The following is an 8,870-nucleotide window of genomic DNA, read 5'->3' as shown; positions in this document are numbered from 1 at the left end:
TTAGTGCTTTTCATGTTGAAAGCACTTGACAAGTGCTATCTAAGCCTCACACGAACACTGTACTACCCGACAACAGGAAATACTTTTATCTTCTTATGCCCCATGCTGAGAATTACATCAATGATTCCCACAAGCTGTGAAGGCCCCAACTATCCTTTCTATGCCTTTTATCCGCCCAGGCAGCTGTCTAGATACTTGCTGTCTCTGGTCCAATTCACCACACTGTTGGCACCTCGTGCTATCAGCGCAAGCATTCCTGTACCTAGGACGGTCCTGTGTGCCAGGAGCCTTTGCTGTACTCGCTTTATGATCTTGTCATTTACTTGTCCAAATATGATGGTCAATGCACCGTTCCTCCTCTGGTGTTTCAACTACATTCAGCTCTGTGCCCTCACATTCAATTCTCCTGCTTTCAGGGCTCTCCTTGACAAGAAAACATCCCAGTTTCAAGACCCTGTTTTTCCAAATGCTGTTTGTTGAAAGCTTCACAAGACTCCTATCCACAAACAGAGCTACAGAAGTCCCAAATATAAAAGACCCCTGTGTCACTTAGCCTCTGAATTCTGTGAGCTGCATCAGAGATAGGATCAAGTTTAGGGTCATATTCTACCATCCTCTGAATTAAACAGTTTCTTTGCTGAAACAGAGAGAAAAGTATGTCTAAATCTTTCAGAAAATATAATGACTACAGCTGGTCCAAAAAAATAATAATGAGGTGAATAATTAGGCGAACGCTCCTTTCTTTCAGAGCAAAAGACATCCATCTCCAATGGGCATCTTTGACTGCTAAGAGCTTCTCCCCAAAAGCCGCAGCAAACACTACAAGCCCACACTGCACCCCACACACAGCAGCAGCTCCATTGGCTCTGGCTTTTGGAATGTGAAGAAATGGCCTCGGATCTGAGAACCCAAAGCTCAGCACCTGGTTGGTCTCACAGCCCTCTGCCAGCACAGTGCAGCACATGCTCGTAGAAGCAGCAGCTGCACAGCTTGGCAGTTAGGCAGTTTCTCTTGATGTTAATACCACTACTTTTCCAAATCACACCCTTTGTAATTCAGTGTCCAAACTTTATCATCAGCTGATTACTTTCACAGAGTTCTTGATGAAACTATTAATGGTTCATGGCACGGTAATTTTTCCTTGTTAATATTCTATTCTCTTCTAGAAGCCAGACAATGTTTTAAAAAGAAATTGGTAGAGTGGTTTATAAATTCATGAGTTAAAGCAAATCTTATTCTTTGGCATATGGGGAATAAAGGCAGCTTGCTAAATCAAAGCCTCAATATCGCATGATTCCTTACTGTGCAACTTCTGTCTGACATTTGTAATTAATGTTTGCTATTCAGCTCTAACTGCTCTAGCTGACGTGTCAAAGGCCTATGTAGCATTCACACAACCTCCTCCAGGATTTAGGAGATTTCCCCTGCCATAAAACTGCAGCTTTCTGCAGAAGCAGCCCAGATGCCAGCAGAGACTCCTGCCTATTTTTAATCAGTCTGTCCATATTTCCACACCAGATGTGATCACCAGCAAAAAACCCAGTGAACCATTCAGTAAGTGGGCACCAAGTGGGACCCACCTCTCCAACTGCTGCTTAGTGTGGGAAACGGGACAGGTTGGTGAGTGAAGGGAAAGGATCACAGAGGATTCAGACACGTGAAACCTATGAGGGCAGGTGGGAACTGGCTTCTTCCCTCCTCTCTGCTTCACACGTAGATCACCTTTATGCTAGATCCAGCTAGAAATCTGCACTAAAATAGGAACTCAGAACAATTATATGATAAGATATAGACATAACTGATTGATGTTCCACACAAATTGGCTGGTTTCTTTTGCTCACTCTCTCTTGAGCAGCAAATAGACTCTTCATATGGAGAAGATGACAGCATTCAGTAGCTACAAAAAGAGAAAGAACACTGCCCACCAACATGAGGCGGTGAGGAAGACACCCAAAACATGCCGTGTAGAAGATAATCCACCAGTCTGCATCAGCTGTGCTTCACCCAGTGGTCTGACATAAGCATACCGGGTACCCTACTTGCAAGAGTCCTCCAAGAGACAGCTGATGCACAGCACCACCAGGGCAGCACAGATGTGCCCACATTCAAAGGGGCTGGAGCAAAGTCTCTGGCAGACACAGGGCAAAGTGCATGATACTAGAGCACTGTGGCCTGTAAAGGAAAGGCACATCCTGTAAGGCTGCCTTTGAAAGCCCCTGTATGAAATGGGATTGCTAATAGCCACTGAAGGCTCGGGTGTGCAATTTCTGTAGATATGTTTTATCAATTGAATCAAAGAGTCCTCAGCAGCAGCAGTTCACACAAAGCAATACCATTCAACACCAAAAAGAGCTCAAAAATAATTATTTTTTTTTAAAGCAACCCAACCTCCTGACATTGCAAAGCCATCACAAATCCACCTGTACAGCTCCAACTGGCTGCACAGATGGCTTCCAAGAGCACAGTGGAAAGAATCAGAGCAGCACTTCCTTTGCAGGAGGCGCACCCATGCAGTGTATTTGAGCAATGCCATCTCAAACATCCCCCTACCTTAAAAGTGACTTTGTTTGGAAAGCACGTTTGCCTGCGCTGGTAACAGATGTTTCCAAAAAGCATTTACTGAGCTATACTAATGGAACGAAATGTAGAAGTGATTATATCCATACAGACACCTAAAACGCTGAGTAAGTAGCTTGGAAGATACATGTGCTGTTATAGTGACAACCTAGATTAAACTGAAAATTGAGTTTTCCAAACAAAACAAATACATGCTATGAAGGTATGGAAAGTAACTCCTGCTGCTGCTGAAGTAAACCACTCTTCTACCCTCTCACTGGACTGAAAATGAAAAATACCCAATAAGTTAAAAGGTCAAAAGCTTGAGGAAACCATCGGACTACCTGATAAGTGAATGTTCTGCTTGATTCATGGATTTCCCTCAACATAAGCACTGTAAAGCATGTGTTTTGGTTTCTATTGTTGTAGGAAAAGCAGAGAAAATAATTATTTTATTGAAGTTGAAACAGTGTCTGCAGAAAAAGACATGCTCAATAGGAAGCACATTTCCTGCTATGTACGTGGTTTTGGCCGTATGAGGGCTATCTCATTGCAGTCCCAGGTCAGAATAAGCTTAAGCTTATGAGCTTAAGACCATCTAATATAGAAAGTGATCCAATGAAACAGGTGATTGTCATTTTCCTTGTTGATGTCATCCCTTTTCTGAGACAGATCAATGACTTCCATAGATTTAATTTACTGAAGCCAGCTCAAGACTTTAGAAAAAACATGAGCAAAACTGCAGCTGCTCTCCTTCCTCCAGCCCTCACAGCCCTTCACCATGGCTGTCTGGCTAGGGAGGAGAACAGAGGAGTGCCCAGAGGAGAATCAGTGGGTGCTGACTGCTCATCTGCAGGAAGTTTGCTGCTTTAGGCACCTGCCTACTGTGCAGGTAGCTAAATGTCACCTTGTCACCTTGTAGGAAATGAGCATTGCTGCATACAGATGGGATTAAACGCCACATCAGCTATTTGCTACTAATTCATATCTGCGGTCAACACCCAAACTTGCGTGCATGAGTCCAAAAATCTTACTATCAGGTTTCTTTTCCTAGATATTCATAAACTAGACAGCAGGCTACGAATTTAGATGTTCATGTACCCTCCAGCCTCAGAGTAGCTACACACAGGTGTCAAGGTACACAAGACAGCAAGACAGCTCTGCATCCAGCCCTGCAAGCTCTGCTCAGCCTCAGCTGTTGCCTGGACAGCAGGAGTACTGCAGGAGCAAAATTTGCTGCATACCACTTCAAGGCTGCCATCCTCATTTTTAAAATCCAAGGCAGTGTATAAAGCAGACATAGGTCTGTCAGCTCTCCTTCATATTCAGCTCTCAGAAATACATGGCTAGCTTGGCCCAGGGGAAGGACACAGTGGCCGAGCCACCCCATGCTTTGGGTTTGTGACTCCTAATCCCTGCACAGCACATTGACAAGCAGCAACTGCTCGCTTTCACCTCACAAAAGCCAAAGCTGTGCAAGGAGGAACATGAGCAGCTCCCACCACAGCTGAGAGCCCTGGCAGGAGTGCCCATCCCCACACCCATGCTCTATGGCAATGGCTGTGCTAGTTTTAGACACAGTGCCCACACTTTATTTTTTAATATATTTCATCATGGAGCAGCAGTGAAGGAGCTGTTCGATATAATCATTAACAAACCATTGATCCAATTATCTGCCTTCATATTTCATTTCTAATTTGCAATCTTGTTACTCCTTCTGTGACAAAAATAGATTTTCAGATGATTCTGGAAGCAGTTAGGATGCCGTTAAGACTCAATGCATGTGATCAAACGTTTTTTCTGAATGATTCCGAATGATTAATGAAGCCATTTAATGAAATTAAACTTGAAATTCCATAAAGAGCAGATGACAATATTTCAAAGTGGGAAAGATATCTTTCAGGGAGGAACTGAAAGCCGAGGCACAAAGGTCTCCTAATCATCTATGGGACTCCTGCACATGGGCTGCTTCCCCAGGCACAGGGAAGGCAAGGATGCAAGTGGGCCAAGCAACACAACATTAATCTGCACTTAAAGCTGAGCCAACAAACTCAGTAAATTGTTTTATAAAACGGAAGAAAAGGTGGGGTTTTATGTCAGCTTCACAACCACTCCCAGGGGCACCTTCTGCAGTGAAGCAGCTCTGAGCAGAACTCACATCACAGCCCCAAGGCCTGAGCTCAAACCTCTGCAGGGCTGAGGGTGTGAAGGAGGCAGCATGAGAAGCAGTTTCACCATCACTCCTCAGCATTTTCCAGATGAACAGAAGCCGACAAACATCTTTCAACTCAAGATACTTCTTTTTAGCTTCTATATCTTCCCCTAATAAAAGTAAACAATTTGAAAATGTACTATAACAAGAAAGGACCAGATCACACTACTAACACCTACAGAGATTCACATCTTCAAATATACCCATCTCCATGCATCTCCAGGAGTACCTAAATTAAGCATGCTCTGTAATCCTGTTTAATTACTCAACATGCTTCCAAGCTATAGGTACTCCTGTAAGTGCTGTCCCCACAGATTTACTCTAGGTACAGCAGAAAGGACTTCTGGGGTAGGCTTTCTTCCCTATGAAATTAAAGCCCCAGAGTTTAAACTGTCTGAACGCACGGACTGTTATTCATGCTGTCTTGTTAAAGCATTTGGCTGTCACATGAAGTGTGTTTCCAAAAAGAGAATGAGATTATAGCCCCCCCTGATGTCCTCAAAGCCAGTGACAGCAGGATGAGCCCAAGCTGTCTGCAGGATTCGCAGCAATTCCCCTAAACATCAAATTTGGGAATGTAAGGTAACACCAACTTTCAGATCCTCTGTGCACAAATTCAAACCTGGAAAGAAAGTACTACACAACAATCCACCTGAGCTTCGTGATTCTACCAAGAGGCTCCTTTCCTTTACTGTTTGTTATGGTTGAAAAGACAGAGCTCTTGACATAGTAACCACTTATAAAGGGCTGCAGAAACTTGATAGGGTTGACTGGCGCTCTTTCTCTGCACTGCCTTTTCAGAATCACTTGATACCAAAACTACTTCAGCCAAACTTAGGAAAACATACACGTGAGCAAATTCCTCACTACAACAAGGAGATATTTTCACTTGAAATTGCATTCAAATGAACTTTACAGGTACACCTTAATAGGATGTAAACACCAATGTTTTCTTGCATTTCATAAGTGGAGAGGCTCAGCTCTATAGATCAAATTAGGCAAGAATCTGATTACTATTAATAGAAGATTAAAAATATTGATATCAAAATGGGAAAACTTCTGATTGTCAGCCCCAAGATCTGGTTTCTAAGTACTGACTGGATTAGATTTATGTATTATTTCAGTGCAATATTCATTTCTTCCAAATAAGGCAAAAGATATGCTGATAGAAATTCTCCATCCCAAACAGGAAACAGGTTCATAATCTGGCCATTATTTCATGTTTGAATAATCCAGAAAGATCCAAGCACAAACCTTAACCTAGGCACATTCCCTGGGCAGAGATGTCATGGGTTAAATGAGATGCAGGCACTGCCCCTCACTAAGAACAGGTGTTCTACCACCACATGCCAACCTTTGGCAGTACAGTAGATCCACTAGTACTATCTGGGCACCCTGGGAATATAACCACTGCATCCCCCAAAAGGATTTGATTCTCCAGTTTCCTGAAACAATTTTGCAAATCTTACCCAGCATGGAGTTAACAAGCACAGTCACTAATTAGCAGCAGCAAACAGCACTGTTTGGCTAGCTCCAATATTAATCACCATAGGTAACTGAAAATGGAGAAACTCATTCTGATCCTGAGAGAACAGGGCTGCTCTGAAGGTCATTTAGGAACACTCCATGTGCAAGCACCATGCTTTGTCTTTTGGAGGGATATCCCATTCCCTACCTACAAAGAGACCAGACTTTCTAGATATCTGTGATAGTACCTTGTACGGGTGCTCTGGATGCCCTCCTTTTCTAGATCAGTTTTGATTTTCACTGCCATCATCCAGGATGCTCCAAGATTATAATCAAAAGAATGGTGATGATATTTCTCACTATTATAGCTAAGAACACTACTAATGAAGTTCATTAACTACAGGTACAACTTCTCTTCCTTGCTTTCCTCTTTAGTATGCTGTCCCACTTGGGGAGAGCAAAAGGGGGGTTACAATGTCCATTTATTTTCCCCTACTAAAAGCTGAAAGTAGGACTTCCCTCACTGACCGTACCTGGGAATCCCAAAGGCGCCAGACATCATCTGAGTCACCCCATTATTATTTTTTTCCCCACAAAGGAATTCAGCTAGCCTTTAACTCTTCTTATTGAGGCAATGTAACCAAGTCAGGGGAACAGCTTCCCTTCTCTACAGGAGAGAGCTCTGCCTGCTTTGTGACACTGTCCGAAAAGGAAAGGCTTTGTCAGTCAAATCACTGGAAACTTGTTTGTTGTTTTTTACCTCTAAATAGACCACAAACATCTTTGGAACTTCAATAAATTGATTATGCTCTTTTAACAGAGCTCATTTATTCTCTCCTCCCTGCTTTAGCATTTGAACTGCTGCGTTCTTTTGTATCTGGCTATGTTAGATTAATCAATAACAAGTTATACATTTGCCTTTTTACATTCCAAGGAAAGCAAATGCAACATATTTCTCACTCATTTGTATTGATTGGAAAGCAAAACCCGAGAAAACTAATGGAAATTCCTTGCAGTATTCCTAATGCTGCTATTCTAATGCTAATGGGGAATTGTCCTGTCAACACCAACTACCTTTGCAGACAGCATCATTTTTAATGATGTATACATCTGGAGTCATATACAGCTTTTTTGTTGCCGGTAACATTAATTACCATACAATTAATATCACTTGGAGAGTTGCTCCATTAGGACTCTGTCCTGCTCTGTGATCTGATTACCCCAAGGGATGAGCCAGCCAGCTGTGACAGCTCACTACTGCATACATGCAGGTGAGATGCATCTCCTTCCAGTTGAGTGACTGCTGCTGCTGCCTATAGCCTGGAGTTCAAGATAACAAATACTGGAACTCAATTCTTTTGATATTTTTGGAACAAACCAATCCGAAGTAAGGGCAAGAACAGAATGATAGATATAAGGTTTTTAAAACAAGACTTCAGTCATGGGTATGTTCTTCTGACTCTTTCACAAGCTGTTCACACAAACAGGATCCACCTGTATTAAACTCAGTAGCCTTACAGGACCTCTAGATTTCTCATCTGTCCTGCTTCCACAAAATAATGCATTTCTCAAATGTGTTTCATCTCTTTTCGTTTCCTAAATTATATATTCTTCTAAAATCTTTCTAATGGGACACACAGCTGGAGAAAAAAAGGGGTCTCATTGTACAACCAGGACACCAGTGGGCAGGGGGAGAGCCTGCTGGATGCACAGTGAGATTCCCATCCTCAGAGCGCCTGAACAAGTGCTGCTAATACACCACTGGAAAAATGATTGCCAGTGGAGAGTGGGAAATGGAGGTGAATGAAATGAGAGCCAAAAACAGTCCTTGGATGGCTTCCCCAGCAATTAACTCTTTGTCAAATGGAGGCTTCAGCACTGGGAAAGCTGTGCCCAACTGGAACATCAGCATTCCTGTGGGGTCGCTCACGTTGACGTCAGAGCAGAATTCATCTAGAGATGAGGAGAATGTAATGAAAGACTGTTTTTCTCCATCAACATCACTTCAGACTTTTTTTTTCCAATAATAAACGCCTCAGAAATAAGCAAGAAAAAATAGCAACAGTAAATTTGCATCCCAGAAAAAAGCTAATGTTTCTACATGGCTAATTCATCACTGAATCCTGATATACTGATAGCAGTGACAGAGTATCATACATTTTAGTATACAACTAAAAATGCAAACATTCCAGGCCAAATTTCTAATAGAGACGAGAATAATGGGCACCTTTGGAAACACAGCTTTCTTTCACAAGTTTATTCCTATAGAAAAATAATACAAGGAATTAGGAATTTCCCTCCTATAACGAATGCACTGAGTAGCAAATTTATCACCTTGTTACACATGCATCCTCCCAGCAGTGAAAATTCTAAGATATAACACAGGGAAATTCACCTCAAATACCAGGAAGTATTATATCAATGCAGCAAGAATGATGTAAAATCACTAAGACTGCTGCTGGGATCTGTTTAAAAAATATTAATAATGTACAAAGTACATGGAAAAATCTTTAGTTGTGGAAACAGTCCCTAAGAGATGACAGACAGGAAAAGAGGAGTTCCTGTGCTGCATGTCCCAAAGCAACAGCCAGAACAGCATGTCATCAGCTAAAAATAACGCTCATTACTATACAAC

This window comes from Excalfactoria chinensis, chromosome 14 (genome assembly GCF_039878825.1).
Source record: "Excalfactoria chinensis isolate bCotChi1 chromosome 14, bCotChi1.hap2, whole genome shotgun sequence".
Lineage (NCBI taxonomy): Eukaryota > Metazoa > Chordata > Aves > Galliformes > Phasianidae > Excalfactoria > Excalfactoria chinensis.
This window is presented reverse-complemented; position numbering follows the sequence as displayed.